Source organism: Callithrix jacchus, chromosome 6 (genome assembly GCF_049354715.1).
Source record: "Callithrix jacchus isolate 240 chromosome 6, calJac240_pri, whole genome shotgun sequence".
Taxonomy (NCBI): Eukaryota; Metazoa; Chordata; class Mammalia; order Primates; family Cebidae; genus Callithrix; species Callithrix jacchus.
Genome location: NC_133507.1, coordinates 5330220 through 5347837, shown reverse-complemented (window position 1 = coordinate 5347837; position 17618 = coordinate 5330220). Strand labels below are relative to the sequence as shown.

General features: G+C 40.2%; 1 long non-coding RNA gene across 1 annotated transcript in view; it reads left to right on the top strand.

Moving 5' to 3' along the window:
* Window positions 1-12445, top strand: part of LOC128932308 (uncharacterized) — a 164672-nt gene extending 152227 nt beyond the window's left edge. The window contains exon 4 of the long non-coding RNA XR_008481959.2: window positions 10042-12445. This is a non-coding gene — a long non-coding RNA (uncharacterized LOC128932308). The remainder of the gene's footprint in view (window positions 1-10041) is intronic.
* The last annotated feature ends 5173 nt before the right edge of the window (window positions 12446-17618 follow it).

Here is a 17618-nt window from a genome sequence, read left to right as displayed (position 1 = left end):
TTTGCTATTGTAAAATTTTGGGAATCACTAATTAGGACAGTAGTAGGGCAAAGGTCACTCTTTCAAATCTGTCAGGTATCACTGACCTTCAGTATTTGATACACACTTTCTTGCAAACCATTGATTCACATATGTACCCATTTTTTGTGTGTTTACATATGGTAAGACATATTCAAACCCTATTGATGCATCCACAGCATTGTGATTCATTCATTTGGCAATTATTCCGTTATTATTGTATCACTGGCTGTATGCTCCCAGTTGTCAAAATTAAGGTGAAGAAGGAACAACGTGAGTCAAATTCACAGGGAAAACAGACAAGTGAACTGGCATTTGTAATATGAAAGGGAAAGTGGGAATTGTTCTACTCACGTCTGTAGGAGTCTCCATGGGTTCATTCACTCTGTGCCACTGAATCAAGAGATTTAATATGCATCTAAAATCAAGGATACATACCACAGTCAAAATATGATACAGTAAATAGCTTTATTTTATATTTATTTAGAGCCCCTGTGGAATTATAGAGGTATATGTTTTAGTCACATAAAAATGAAAGCAATATTAAAATTCATTGGCCAATGCATTTTAAAGTATCTTGACATTCTGATTTGGCTGAATGAGAGTTTGAGTTAAAGAATAGATATCTGCAGTACTTTTTGCAACAGGCAAGACATGGAATTAACCTAGATGCCCATCAGTGGGGACTAGATAAAGAAAACGTGGCACATATATATTACAGAATTCTATGCAGGCGTAAAAAGATGAAATCATATCATTTGCTGCAATATGGATGCACCTGGAGAGCATTATCCTAAGTGAATTAACACAAGAAAACAAAACCAAATACTACACGTTCTAAATTATGAGTGGGAGATAAACATTGAGCACACATAAACACAAAGAGGGGAACAACAGACCCCAGGGTTTGCTTGAGGGTGGAGGGTGAGGACTGAAGAAGCTGCCTATTGGGTACTATGTACTAACTGGGTGACAAAATCCTTTGTATATCAAACCCCTGTGACATGCATCTTACTCATACAGTGAATCTGCACATGTACACTGTGAATCTAAAATAAAAGTTGGAAGAAAATAAAAAGCCAGAACATGGAAAAACTAAAAGAGTGCCAGAATTGAAATAAAATTTAAAAACCAAATAATGGATGTATTAACGTCTCCTTTTGTGGAATGAAGAGTGAGGACGAAGAAATCATTTTTAATAAAGGAGGCTGCACCATCGTTTGTGTGCTTTGCACCTCTCCCTCCCTTCTGCCAGTGTTGATGCAGGTGGCCCTACCAGAAGGAGACAGACGAAAACTCCAGAAAAAGTTCATCCAAGTGCAGATAATGAAAACCACGTCCTGACTCACACTAGCCAAACAGCAAATGTGGTAAAAATTCAAAAACATGCATAATACAATTCAGGAAATAGGGTAAATAATAAGGATTTTGAAATATTTATGAAGGGACCTATATTAATAGATGTGAATCCAGAGAAGAATATTTTAAATGGTTTAAGTGGGTAGCACTGTTCCGAAGGACAGAAGAGGAGCAGATGAGTTAGAAGCAGCCTGGCCCAAGAGAGGGGCTCTGCAGCGGATTGAGGATGGAGAAGAGGCTGAGGGGAAGTCAGGGCTCATATCCTGCTCTGAGAACAGAAGGGAGGGAAAACAGAAACATGCTTATCATCTAGTGCAAACCCTCTTCATATTCAGAGGCTTGGAGTTTAGTGGGAAGTGGACAAGAATACAGGTGAGGATTTGGAGAGATTTATTCATTCATTTTTGAAATTAAATATAAAGAAGAATCTCCTGTGTTGCTCTTTGTCCCCTACCTGTGTGGGGCTCAAAGGAGAGGAGCACGGGGAAAAAAATTTTAATTCTCTGATGTTTAAGTCCAGCGAGGATTCAGGAAATTTACACTAAACTGTAGATGTAAGAGCTGCCCTTGCTAACTCGGGGAACAGACATCAGATCAGGCCTAGTATGGACAAGGTAGGCCCCCAGAAAGAGGAGCCTTGGAGGAGATTCTGGAGAGTGAGGAGCAGTGAGTCCAGCAAACAGGGGAAGGTGCGGCCGGGCGTGGTGGCTCAAGCCTGTAATCCCAGCACTTTGGGAGGCCGAGGCGGGTGGATCACGAGGTCAAGAGATCGAGACCATCCTGGTCAACATGGTGAAACCCCGTCTCTACTAAAAATACAAAAAATTAGCTGGGCATGGTGGTGTGTGCCTGGAATCCCAGCTACTCGGAAGGCTGAGGCAGGAGAATTGCCTGAACCCACGAGGCGGAGGTTGCGGTGAGCCGAGATCGGGCCATTGCACTCCAGCCTGGGTAACAAAAGGGAAACTCAGTCTCAAAAAAAAAAAAAAAACGGGAAGGTAAGAAAAGAGGAAACAGTGTGTCTGTGGCACAGGCCAGGGCATGAGAAGAGGGCAGTGGATTGGAAGGACCGCTGGGACAGACAGGAGCAGAAAGGAAGGGCCAACCATGGAGGGACTGGACAGGGAAGGGAGGGCTGCTCCTGAGGACTGCTTTCTGTGAGGAGGGATTTGAGTATCTGGTTCTGGTTTCTAAAATGGGGCCCCAGCCCATGAGGTATCCCTGTAGGAAGACAGAATGAGTCAAGAGGGTCCCTGGGCTTTACCAGGAGCGGTCTCGAGAGGAAGGAGGGTGGAGAGAGAGGACCCAAGGCTCTTGGACAGGGAGGCTCGGGTGCTTGGCTGCTCCTGTTCTCTGTTTCTCCATCGTTTGGAACCCGCACCACACCTCAAGCGCTGGCCGGCGTCCCTCAGGGCCATTTGCAGGTGCAGGCAGGATTCCCCGAGAACTTCAGAGCGGCGATCTCACTGCGCCCCCTGGCGTCCATCCGTGGGAAGCTGCGCTCAGCCTCACGGTAAGCTGCGGATGGAACCACTGCGCAGCCGCGCAGAGAAAGCGCCCGGCGCCAGGACGCAGGTGAGGCTTGCGGGAGATGCGCCAGGTGCGGCGGCGGACGTTTCCTTGCAGGCATGCGCAGGTCCACCTGTGTCTGTGTCTCCTCTGACGTGTTCTTCGATATTCTCATACGAACCTCATGATTTTCTCCTGTGTCTCAAAGCCTAACAAGTATTTTGATGTCCTGTCACCTGTGCTCGTTTTCATTATATATGTAGCAATGGTTGCTTACTTAAATTTCTTATTGGTGGATTATTCATTTTCAAAGTATTTACCAACTATGTAAAAATGAAATTCTCTACTTTAATATGCCTTCGGTTGATCATTTCTGAAGATTACCGTCTCTTATTTCAAGAGGCAGTTACTGCTGCATGCCTTAAGCAAAGATTCTGTTTAGGGTGTTGTGTTTTCCTTCTTGAATTTGGACAGTTCTGTGTTCTGGAAACTGTGAAGTAATTAATATTCATTTGAAAAATTCCGTTGGTGCATGTCTGACTTTGCTTTTACTATCTTTGCACTCTCTTTCCTTCGTACTTTGTATCTGATTTGTGCTTCTTTTCTGGGATCCTAACGTGGAAACTTAGATTACTGTTTTAGATTTTTTTTAAGATATGTGAAGTATTTTTATTATATCCTTTTAATTTAATTTATAAGTATCATTTTAAAATTAAAAATAGGTGTCTTGTAGACAACACATAGTTTTTTTATTTGCTGTCTGTGTGTTTTAATTGGTACACTTAGACCAGAGACATTTACAGTGATTGTTGATATAACTGCATTTATAGCCACTGTAGTAGCCACCATCTGACTGTTTTATATTTGCTGTCGTTGTTCTTTGTTTATATTTTTGTATTCTGCTCTTTCTGCCTTTTGTTGTTTCAACTGAATATTTTATATTATCCCATTCTTTTCCTTTCTTAGTATACCAACAATAGTTAAAGAACCCTTTTTAAAGTAATTGCTCTAGAGAACAAAAGCTTTCATCTTTCCTTTTGTTAATTGGTTCAACAGGTAAGAGATGATTGAAAATAATAGCAACAATTCACTTTTATGTATGTTTTTATATACGCTACAATATAGGTGACATGAATGAATAATGATAGAAGGTACAGGACAGAGGATTTAGGATTGTTTTCTTATTATAAGATACAATACTTGTGAAATGATGTAGTTTTAACTGTAAATGTGTATTGCAACTTCTGGGGCAGGCTGTTAGACCAACAGCCTCAGATCCCTGCTGGCTGTTGGCCAAAGGCTGCATCCAGATCCTCTCATGTTGGTTTCTCCCATATGGTGGAATGCTCCTTCAAGCCGTAAAGAGAGATTGCTAGCAAGAAAGAGATCGTAAACTGATATAAAATCATCACCAAAATCACATCCCATTACCCTTTCAGTATTCTGTTGTTTACAAGCAAGTCACAGTTCTTGACCACACTCACTGGGAGGGGATTAGAATACAAGGTTGTATTCACCAAGAGGTGGGCATCATTGGGCACCGTTGGGCACCATTTTAGGTGCTGTCTGCCACATCAGGTCTTTTCCAGTTTGCAAGAGTTTCTCAGTCTTCACTTATTTTTTTTTTTTTACCCTTCTGATAAACATTAATCGGGCTTTTTTTTTTTAATGTCCTACAGCATGGATTTGTTTGAGAGTTTCTCAAAATTAAATTAAGAATATGGATTCCTTTAGACACTTACATTTATCTAAGTTTGAAGGCAAGAATAACCAAACATTTAATTACTTAGAAATATAAATTTAGAAAAATAATCAAGAAGAATTAGGGCATGAGAGTAGAGAATTTAAAATCATAATTGCCTTCAGTGAGTAAGAAAGAGGCTGGAATTGGGGAGGTGCACTCAGCAGGTAATGGCGATATTGGTAACGTCCTGAATAGTAAGCCAAGCCGTGACGTAGAAAACACGCAACTCTGTTTTCATTTTAGAATAGTTTCGGTTTCGGAACCGTTGTAAACAGTACAAAAAACTAACATTTTCCACAAGCAGTTTCCCTTATTATGGATTTCTTACATGACTGTGGAACATTTGTCACAATTAATGATGTGATGGAATACATTAACATTCACTAACATCCACACATTATTTGGATGAATTTAGCTTTCACTTAATGCCCATTTATTGTTCCAGGATTCCGGTCAGGAAGCTACATCCCATTTAGATATTAGATGGTATTTCTCCTTAAGCTTCTTTTTTTCCTGCGACAGTTTCTCAGACATTCCTCGTTTTAGTAACCCTCATTCGGGATGTATCTGGTGTTTTACTCAACGTTTAGACTGGATTTGCATGGTTAGGGGAGGAATATCATGAAGGAGAAGGGCCATTCTCATTGCAGCATACCAAGGGCACTTACAGTATCAACAAGCCTTAGCACTGTTCATGCTACTTTGATTAGCTGGATGAAGTAGTTTTTTTTTTTTTTTTATCAAATTTCTCCTCTGTAAAATTGTTTCTCCCATTCTCTTTTTGAATGGAAGTCACTGCATGTAGCACATGCTTAAGAAGTGGAGAGTTATGATCTACCTTCTTTTTTTTTTTGAGATGGAGTTTTGCTGTTGTTACCCAGGCTGGAGTGCAATGGTGCGATCTCGGCTCACTGCGACCTCCGCCTTCTGGGTTCAAGCAATTCTCCTGCCTCAGCCTCCTGAGTAGCTGGGACTACAGGCCCGCACCACCATGCCCAGCTAATTTTTTTATTTTTAGTAGAGACGAGGTTTCACCATGTTGACCAGGATGGTCTCGATCTCTTGACCTCGTGATCCACCCGCCTCAGCCTCCCAAGATCTACCTTCTTATGTACAGAAAAAAAAAATACAAATATTATTTGGAGTCCTTCACCATGGACAGTTTGTCTATTCGCCTATGTTTATTTTATATTTATTCACTTATTGATTTATATCAGTACGGGATCATGGATATTTATCTTACACTCACCTTAGGCCATTGCAAGGTCTTTGATTTGGCTCCGGTACCATTTTGAAATTCCCACATCACTTCAGGGTAATTTTGTTTGATTGGTCCCTTGGTTGCTCTGTTGCTGAGCATTTTCTTACTTTCTGGTACTGTATGTTCTATATGTGTATGTAGCTACCTGGTTAGTTTTGTGGATTTCACGCCCAAGATGGGCAGCCACTGTTTCTTCAAGCAGCCTCAGTACCTTTTACTGGAGAGTGGTATTAGGAACGAAGAGCTGGATACCGTGTGTACTCATTTCTCTTTGGGTGCCTGTCAATTCAAGGTTTCGTTAGCTAACAGAGCAAAGAATATATGTGTGTATGCTAATTTATGTTCATACACGTCTATAAATATTCCAACACGTGTCCATATGTATCTATGTTAAATTAAACATGAATTGCTACTCATGTCTCCAGCACTACAGGATCTAATCCAGCACCACATTAAATCAATCAACCCATTCCCACTACTTGTATATAACCTCAGCTGTAACGATGAGACAGTTGGCTCCACTAACTTAATCCTTCCATCCCTAAATAGTGTAGATATATAGTGGTTTCAGAATTGTAATTCTTACCGCCAGGGGGAACAACTTTACAAATAAACATAGCATATACATACAATTCCTTTGTCCTTTAGACTTTGAAGATCCACTTATTTCCTAAATGTCTTGAGTGAGGTCCAATTTCTTCCACTTTTTTCAGTGAGGTTGTTTCATACACTTTAATACATTTATATTGCTTTGCCTGCGTCCCTCCCTGGGAGCCTTCCAACTTAGCACATATTTATTTTTAATTTGTATACATTTAGATTCATTATTTGTGTTATAAATTTCTGGCTGGGTGCGGTGGCTCAGGCCTGTAATCTCAGCACTTTGGGAAGCCGAGGTGGGCAGATCACCTGAGGTCAGGACTTTGAAACCAGCCTGGTCAACATGGGGAAACCCCGTCTCTACTAAAAATACAAAAATTAGCCGGGCATGATGGTGCTCGCCTGTAATCCCATCTACTAAGAGGCTGAGGCAGGAAAATCACTTGAACCCGAGAGGCAGAGGTTGCAGTGAGCTGAGATCACTGCACTCTAGCCTGGGAGACAGAGCAAGACTCCATTTCAAAAAAAAATAAATCTGGTCGGGCAAGGTGGCTCCCACCTGTAATCCCAGCACTTTGGGAGGCTGAGGCATGTGGATCATGAGGTCAAGAGATCCAGACCTTCTTGGCCAACATAGAGAAACCCCGTCTCTACTAAAAATACAAAAATTAGCCGGGCATGGTGGTGCGCACCTGTGGTCCCAGGTACACCTGAGACCAAGGCAGTAGAATTGCTTGAACCCAGGAGGCGGAGGTTGCAGTGAGCCGAGATTGCACCACTGCACTCCAGCCTGGCAACGGAGCAAGATTCCATCTAAAAAAAAATTCTGCTGGATTTTGTAAACAATATCATATGTCCACCATTACAGTATCATAGAGAATTTCATTGCCCTATAGAAACCCAGCATACTTCACCTACCTGACCTTCCTCTCTCCCAAGCCCCTTGGAACAACTCATCTGTTTATTACCTCTGTCGTTTCACATTTTTGAGAGTATCATATAAACGGAATGACAAAGTATGTAGTCTTTTCAAACTTGACTTCGTTTTACTTAGCAATATGCCTTTCAGATTTGTGCAATGCGTCTTGTTTAGACTTGCATTTCCCTAAAGACTAGAAGTGTTGAGCATCTTTTCATAGGTTTATTGGACATTGGTATAGCTTATTTGGAGAAATGTCTATCCAAATAATTTACCTATTTTTATTTGTGATTTTACCTTTTTATTTTTGCATTTTTTGCACTGTAATAATATTTTATATATTCTGAAACATACACCCTTATGAGCTACATGGTTTACAAATTTTTTATTCAATTTTTGAGTTGTATTTTTACTTGTCAGTGGTATGTTTTGACTAATAATTTTTAAAATCCTCTTAAGTTCAATATAGCCACATATTTCTTCTGTCACTTGTATTTTTGGTGTCATGTCATAGAAACTGTTGTGTAACCTAAGACCACTAAGATTGACTCACATCTTGTCTTTCATGAGTTTTGTAGTTTTAGCACCTACAATTTGATCTATTATTTATTTTCAATCTAACATGTACATAGTAGTAGAGAGGAGTCTAACTTTCATATTGGTGTCTCCTTGTCCTACATTAGTTGAAAAAAATATTTCCCCCATTGATTTGTCTCGGTAATATTGTATAATCCGTTGACCATAAATGTAAGAGTTAATTTTTGTGCATTTGATTCTGTTGCATTGATCGATAGGTCTGCCCTACACCAGTATTACAATGTATTGTTACTGTATTGTAGTAAGTTTTGAAATTAGGATGTAGGAGTAGAGTGCTCCAATTTTGTTTTTATTTTTAGATTGTTTTAGCTATTACACATCTCTTGCATTTCCATATAGATTTTCACATCAGCTTATTACTGCAAAAAAAGGCAGCTGGACTTTTTGTAGGGATTGCATTGAATCTGTATCTCCTATTGGAAACTATTGCTGTCTTAATAATATTAAGCCTTCTCATTAATGGACATGTAGTGTCAGTTATTTAATTTAACTCAATGCTTCATGTAGTTCTCAGTGTGCATATCCTACACTTTTCATAAGTATTTTTTTCTTCTTGATGCTTGTTTAAATTAATTGTTTTCCTAATTTTATTTATATGTTGTTAATTGGATTAATGCCTACAAATGACACTGGATGCTTAATATTCATTCGACATGTATATGAATATTTGTGTTCTGCAACTTTGCTGAACGGATTTAGTTTTAGCCAATGGATTCTTTAGGATTTTCTATGTAGAAAATCATTTCACTTGCAAATAGAGGTATTTGACTTTATTTCCAATTGGGAGGCCTCATATTTATTTTTCTGGCCTAGTTGACCTGGATACAATCTCCAATGCAATATTGAAGGAACATGGTTGAATAAAAGTGGGAAGAGTGCACATCCTTGTCTTGTGTTTAATCTTGGAAAAAATGTGAGTTTTTCAGAGGAATATGTGAAGCCCTAGGAGATGTTTGTGGTTGTCCTTTTGAATAATATTTCCTTCTAGGTATAGAAGAACTTTTTTTTTTTTTTGAGATGGAGTTTCACTCTTGTTATCTGAAACAACTCGCAAGTGAAGTTATACAGAGTCTTGCGTGAAACTGAATTCTAATGATTACATGAGATTGGAAGTGGATCCTTACCCAGCTGAGCCTCTGTTGAGACCTCAGCCTTGAGCATCATCCACATCTGGGGTCCTGACCTGGAGAAACTGTTAGTAATAGGTGTGTGGTTTTGAGCCAGTAAGTTTCGTGGTTATTTTTATGTAAAAATAAATAATATGCCTGACAACTGAATGTGATGTAGTAGCACAGACTTGGTCCTCGAACAGAGAGTTGACTATATTGAAACCTTGTAAAGTAGGCAGAAATTCGGGAGTTCAGTTAATGGTTTTGTGCCACTATCTTGTCCTCAGTGTTCATAAATTTATTATGATTATATAAAATGTTAACATTACAGTAAAGTATATATGCAACTTTCTATACTAACCTTGTAACATTCTCTATATCCAAAATTATTTCAAAATAAAATTGTTTTTACAAGGTATTAACTTGGCACCAAAATGAGCAAAATCAAACCAAATATATAAATAAGAAACCTTGGGTTCAGAAGATGAATGCACGTGTTGAGAGAGTGCAATGAAGCACCTTCCCTTATATATCCAAAATTCAGGTGCACATGCTTTGGGAAAACACCTACAAGCACTGGATAATCTCTTTCTCTTTCTTCTTACCTTTATACTCTTTATTACCCAGTCAGTAGTTAGAGGGCCAGTATCCATTTCTTCAAAGATATATGTATTTTCCTCCCATATCTCAGAGACTCCCATTTTCACACACCCTCTGGCAGTCTATATGTAGGGTCTTACTCAAGCCTAAGATATGAATTAAAAGTCAAGATTGATAAATTTAAGTGATAGAGAACATAAATCAAATTTCTGCATGCCACACAGTGTTTTCTTGGTAGAAGGTTTCTTGCATTAAGTTTTTAAAAGACAGCTGTGTAAAAGCTTTGAGCAAAGCCCTGTTATAATTAAGTTTTGTTGTTCCACAGAATCCGTAATGATTTCATGGTGCCATGTATTCTGTGAAACTGTATGACACATGTTCAAGCCTCAAAGCCACAGAATAGGAGGACTGCATGCAACAGTCTATGCGCCCAGTCTAAGAAACGGACATAGGCTGAACGATGACTCTGCTTTTGTGCTGGCTGAGCAGAATCCCACAGCAAGGAGGGCTGTCCACCCACCCCCTGCACAGCTCCGGCACTCCGTTGGAAAGCACCGGGTGGTTTCTGGGAACCCTGTCTGCAAAGCATACCAAGTCAGGAGACAGCATGCTGTGATCCATGGATATCTACAAAGTCAAGGCTGTTTCTTTTATGCTCTGTAATTGTGGGGTATATTCCCCACATCACATCCGTAACTTCACTGATGAAAAGAGCAGGCTGGAGACTTGGAGTGAGAACTACAGCTGACCTGGACCACATTTTTTACTTCTGATCTCAAGATAGCCATTATTTAGGTGCTATTAGTTTAGGTGCTTTCACAAGAAACATTTTCACCCCTACAAGCTCATAATTTTACTCCTTGAGAAGTGATGGGGTTCATTTAAAATTTAAACCTTAAACATGGAGGGTTATTAAATTCATACCATTTTAATCATAGTATTTAAACTACGTGACTTGTCAAATACCCCTTTTTCTCTTCATTCTAATGTGTACATTAAAATGTATTATGATGTATACATCATCCTTCACCAGACTCTTCAGAAAGAGACAGATTGGAAGGTCATCAAGGAGAAAGAAGTTGACATGAACAACGAGTGACCCACCTCTAAGTGGTGAATGAGGTTCAGTGAGCTCTGAGTACTCGGAGTGAAGAAAGAACAGGTGACAGACACAGAACTGTGCTGACATGACGCCCCCGGCCAAGAGGACACCGTGCTGAGCAAAGTCCTTAAACGCTCTGACAGCGTGGAGTCTATGATTTTCCACAAGCCATGAACCATATGTGACCAGATTCCACAAAGGCTTGCCTGTCCACTAGAATTCAACAACCAAAAATCATCGTATATCCTGAGGCAAGAACCCACTGCCTTGTGTCTACACTCAAGTTTGAAAAGCGCATAGAAGCAACTGGAGACATGGCTTATATATTTGAGATGGGGAATTTATGTTAACATAATTGCATCTTCCTGGAACCTAAAAGTCTAGGTAAAAAACAGTCAACCTCCTAAATCATTAATTCTGTGGGTTTGTTTTTCATTCAATGTATTCATCGGAGAACAACAACGTCCATTCCAATTTCCAAGAATTCAAAAGCGTATTTGGTCAGAGTAGCAAATGAACAGAGCAAAATATTTTATGAAAACCATACCACACCTACTTACGCAATGACTGAGCTTAAATTAACTTGTATGATCACTATCCGTGTGGTTAGACAAATAAATGGTGTACTCGTCTGTTTTGTGTTGCTATAACAGAATGCCTGAGACTGGATGATTTATTTTTTAAAAGTTTATTTGGCTCACAATTCCGATGACTGAAAGGGCTCCAGGTTGGGTGTCTGCCTCTGATGAGGGCCTCAGGCTGCTTCAAGTCACAGTGGAAGACAAAGGGGAATTGGTATGTGCAGAGATTACAGGGGGAGAGAGGAGGCAGGAACAGAGGAGATGCCAGGCTCTTTCTACAGCTGTGTCTTGAAAGAGCTAATGAGGTGAAAACTCACCCCTAAGGGTAAGCATTAACCTGTTTATGAGGGCCCTGCCTCCATGACCCAAACAGCTCTAATGAGGCTCCACTACCCATCATGACTATGCTGGGGATGAAATTTCAACCTGAGATTTTTTAGGGACAAACAATCTAACCATAGGAAATGGGAAAGAAGAAACAGACAGATAAACAATTTTTATGGATTGAAGAATTACATTTGGAATATAGTTTACATGGAGCATTGCTGATACTTCTAAAATTAGGACAGAAATTCTTTAAGATAGAGCCGTCACTCCAGTGCATACTTCAACTAACTCTTTGCCATTTTTATATTCATACTCAATAAATTTTTAAACCATAGTTAACAATTACCTCTCCATGTACGTTTCATCTTTTTTTTTTTCTTCTTTTTGAGACGGAGTCTCACTGTTGCCAGGCTGGAGCGCAGTGACAGTATCTTTGCTAACTGCAACCCCCATCTCCCAGGTTCAAGTGATTCTCCTGACTCAGCCTCCTGAGTAGCTGGGACTACAAGCATGTGCCACCACATCCAGCTAATTTTTGTATTTTTAGTACAGATGCAGTTTCCCCATTTTGGTCAGAATGGTCTCAACCTCTTGACCTCATAATGTGCCCACCTTGGGCTCCCAGAGTGCTGGGATTACAGGTGTTAGTCACTGTGCCTGGCCATGTTGCATCTTTTTTTTGGTTTCTAATTTGGTCTTGAGGTCTCTATCTAAATAAACTCCACGGTGATCTATGGGACATTGGCAGGGATGTTTATAATGTGCCTTTTAATAGGATATTTATTCTAGTAGAAAGCCTATGTTCTGAGTGTCTGATCTCCGACTCAGTGTTCTGTTCACAGGAAATTTGTTTATGCTCAGATGCCCTAGTGGGTTTCGTCTGACCCACATCTAGTTTATTGTTACCATGATAGGCATTCTCTTTTTTTATTATTTTTTATTGTGAGAGGGAGTCTCACTGTGACACCTAGGCTCACTGCAACCTCCACCTCCCAGGTTCAAGCCTCAGCCTCCCAATTGGCTGGGACTACAGGCGCTCACCACCACGCCCAGCAGACTTTTGTATTTTTTAGTAGATACAGGGTTTCACCATGTCGGCCAGGCTGTTCTCAAGACTCCTGACCTCAAGTGATCCATCCGCCTTGGCCTCCCAAAGTGCTGAGACTGCAGGTGTCAACCACCGTGCCCAGCCACAATAGGCATTCTGTAAGAGAATCCTGAGTGAAAAAGACGTTAGCTTTAGGTTTGGTTGTTAGGTTAAGTGAGAAACACAGGAAGTAACTCAACAAAACATGTGAAAGCACAGGAATCCTTTGTTACTTCCAGATAGAACAGGGCTGGGGAAGCTGGAAGGGAAAATTCATCTGGGACCATCACAGGCAACCAGCTGGAGGTGAGCAGGAGAGAGAAATGGAGTTACCTGAGGGCCAAAGAGTCTACTGGGGTTCAGAGATGACTCATACAAGCTTCCTTCGGGGAGTTCTAAGTGGTGCGTTTAGAGCAAGCAGGCAGGAGCTCTGTGGGGGCACGCTGTGACTGAGAAGGGTTCACTAAGGCATAACTGCATAGTAAATGTGGGTTGTGAGGGGCCAGCCACGTGGACAAGTGTTACACCTACCTGTCTTACAGCGGAAGGCACCAGATGTGGTTGTAGAAATGGGATCTATCCAGATGTGGGGTATCTGGATAGACCCCATTGAGGAAAAGGAAGAAGGTGAAAAACTAGCCACCGTGCCTTAGGTGACTGAGCCCTGCTTTTTGAATACTTAAATCTCTTTCAAAATGGATGCCTGGGCAATATAAAATTATAATAATTTGAGATAGTACTTAAGAATTCCAGTAATAACTTTAAAATCTCTAATCCCTCGGTAGAAGACAAATGGAGTTGGTCAATATATATGAACTGTATTTAGGAATGTTTCCTCAATAATAGAACAAAGTACAGCAGATGAACCCCATGATTTTACAGTGAGGAGGAAGGAGTCATAGAGAAAAAGTATATTTCATTGAAGCCAGATTTCACATCTCACATTTCTCAAAAATGATACTATAAAAACACTACTGTGAGGAGTCATAATGTGATCATCCTCATGTGAACATGCGTGAACTTGGTCTAAAACCCTTCCATCGACACATTCCAGTGAGATCATCAACCTCAAAACTTGCAGAGGAGCTGTAAATATTTTGGAAAGATAATCTCCTGGAGCCTGGCACATGACCCTCACAACAAAAGCAGCATCACCAAAGCTTCTGATAAGGACAAATTATGTTTGTACGGGAAAAATCATGGTGAGGATGAATTAAAAGCTGTTTCAGAAGACTTTATCTCTTCTTGGGAGATATTTTAGAAATCCCTTTGTTAATGTATTTTGCTTATACTTTCTGTCTAATGTAATCATACATTTATATAAGGCAAATGTCCACATTTATACAGGGTGGAAATAGTTTTTTAACAATTAGAAAATTTTAAGTGATAAGAATTATCTGCAGCGTAATTGGTAAGTAGTTTTATTATCTCAATGTTATATATAAAGTAATGATACATCCTTCAACTGGCACAAATAATACATATTGCAATTACTTAGAAAAAGCTGTCGGTACTATCAACTACTGATTTAGCAGTTAGTATATAACTTCTATTCATCCACAGGCTTTGTGTATTATTAGTAATCCTCACAGCATGCCAAGATGTAGGGATTATTATCACACTCATGCTCCAGTTCTGAAGCTGAACTTCTGAAAGATCCACAAGAAAGGAATGCCAGAAACTTGGGCTTTATTCTGCCTATTTCTAGTCTTTGCTGGCATCAACGATAGTAGCATATCTTTTTCCTTATGTGAAACATACTTTCTAGGTCTTTAAGAATTATTGCTCTAGGCCAGGTGCAGTGACTGACACCTGTAATCCCAGCACTTGGGGGGGGGCCGAGGTGGGCAGAACACTTGAGGTCAGGAGTTCAAGACCAGCCTGGCCAACATGGTAAAACCCTGTCTCTACTAAAAATACAAAAATTAGCTGGACGTGGTGGCACACACCTGTAATTCCAGCTACTTGGGAGGCTGAGGCAGGAGAATCACTTGAACACAGGAGGCACAGGTTACAGTGAGCTGAGATTGTGCCACTGCACTTCAGCAAGACTCAATCTCAAAAAAAAAAGAGAAAAGAAATATTGCTCTACATCATGGTAATAAAGTTATTTTCCTAAATTAGAGCCCAACTACTGGAAATTGTTTTTATATTTGAAGTTTGTGATCCACCTGGAATTGCTTTCTGTGTGTAATGTGAGCTCAAAGGTCAGACTGTATTTCCCCCTTATGGATATTCCATTTCCTAGAACAGTACTGCTAACTAGTCTTTTCCCAGTTTTCTCCTTTATAAATTGCTTAAATATGCGTGTGTGTGTTAACTCTCTTATTTCATTCATTCATTTATTTTTCTATCACTGTGGACATACCACACTGTCTTGTTATTACAAAAGTTCATTTGACAGAAGAATTTTTCCCTCAAAGCCCGTTTTCTTAACCACTGTGTTATGGTGTCGTAAAGAAAAAGAAGAGTAAAAACTCCATGCCTTGTACCTATGCTGGTATTCCCAGCTGTACCTCAAATAAGGATATTTTAGAATTTTACAACACGACTATCACTCGTTAAGTCTCTAACATCCTTGTGAATCTTAGGCAATCATCCCACATCACTTCCAACGTTGTCTTTTTTTTAGTGCATTCTCACTGAATTTCATTCATTCTCTCACCTCCTCATTTCTCTTCCCTGCTTTCTGGAGCTCTAAGAACTTTCTACTCTGAGAATAGCAGCCAGCAGGGAAGGAACATACACAGACACCTCTGCATGTCTCCCTTCCCTTGGAAGCACAGATGCTCTGAGGGTTCATCCTCCTCCTTCTCTGGACCACACCTGCCAAGGAAGGGGCCACAGCCTGTGCAGCTGAGCTCAGAGCCTTGTTGTGGGGTCTGTATGAGCAAAACCAGCTGCCTCCTGCCTTCTCTCTGAGGTCGATTGGGCAATTTTGCATAAAGGTCAAGTTTGTTCAACAGTCATCTTGGTTGCTGACTCCAAAGACATGCCCATCCAGGCCTTGCCTTGAAATATTTGTTCTTGCTATCTGTTTTGGCATGCACACATCTTCAACCCTTATGTATAATTTAGGGGGGCATACATAACATTATCCATTATCTACAGCTGAATTTGTATGTTTATATTTTATGTTAATGCCTTTCACATCTGTGTTTAAAAATGCATTCACAGCCAGGCACGGTGGCTTATGCCTATAATCTCCGCATTTTGGGAGGCCAAGGCAGGTGGAACACTTGAGGTCAGGACTTCGAGACCAGCCTGGCCAACATGGTGAAACCCCGTCTCTATAGAAAATGCAAAAATTACAGGTGTGTGCCTGTAATCCCAGCCACTGAGGAGGCTGAGGCAGAAGAATTGGTTGAACCCAGGAGGCGGAGATTGTAGTGGGCTGAGATCTTGCCACTGCACTCCAGCCTGAGCAACAGAGAGAGGCTTCGTCTTAAAAAGTAAATGAATTTATAATAATTTTTCCAAAAACTCTTTTCAATTATTTCATCTCTTCAAGCACTTTTTCCTAAGTTAAAAGAGAAGATCACTTTTGTTAGTAAAGACAGATGGTGCACATTCTCTGTTAGTGTTTTCTAGAAACTCCTTCTGAATGTGCAGAACAGACACTTTGCAAGTGTGAATATCATCACATTGTTTGGTTTTCTTCTTCCCAAAAGCTGTAGACATTGGCTGAAGTACTTGATTCCTTGTACTTCATTTTTGTAAATGTCTTCATAATATAGTTACTGGTACAGATGACCCATTATTTAGACATGTATTTTTTCTTTTCATTGAATGAACACTAAAATTTTATAAAAAAACAAAATGAGGCCAGGCTCGGTGGCTCAAGCCTGTAATCCCAGGACTTTGGGAGGCCAAGGTGGGTGGATCATGAGGTCAAGAGATGGAGACCATCCTGGCCAACATGGTGAAACCCCGTCTCTACTAAAAATACAAAAATTAGCTGGGCACGGTGGCGCGTGCCTATAATCCCAGCTACTCAGGAGGCTGAGGCAGGAGAATTGCCTGATCCCAGGAGGTGGAGGTTGCGGTGAGCCGAGATCGCGCCATTGCACTCCAGCCTGGGTAACGAGCGAAACTCCGTCTCAAAAAAAAAAAAAAAAAAAAAACAAAAAAGAGACAAGCCTCGCTCTATGGCTCAAGCTGGAGTGCAGCGTGTTGATCATAGGTCACTGCAGCTTCCAACTCATAATCTCAAGCTATCCTCCTGCCTCAGCCTCCTGAGTGTCTGGGACTATAGGTGCATGTCACCATACCCAGACACTTGTTGAGCACTTTCACACCAAATTAATAGACGAGCATTTGTTTTACCAGGTAATGCTGCAGTTAGAGACACTGACCCTTATTACAGTATACAGATAATTTCAAGATAGGACCTTAAAAGATTTTCACTCTATTGTTGAATTCAGGGCTGCCACCATTTACCTTGATATAACTTAGTATAAAGAGCAACTTTATATTCCATGCCAACTACATAGACTGTGGGATTTGTATAGTGAAAGGCAAAAGAAAATGACTCTCCAATTTAAATGAAACTGGAGGTTTCTAAGGAAATAAATAGCAGAAATACACCTTAATGGTTTCTCCTTTTGTTGATAATTGTGTATTGCTCTTATAAATAGAAAGCTTGATTTAAATTTATTAATAATACAATCTGCTACTTAAGTAATGAAATCCTCAATATAATGGTCTTCAAATTATTCTGGGGTAATGAGGACATTTGGACAAGATTTATGAAGTGTTAACAACAAACAGAGCAACAGCAGTTAAAAAAAATTTTAGAGGCAAGC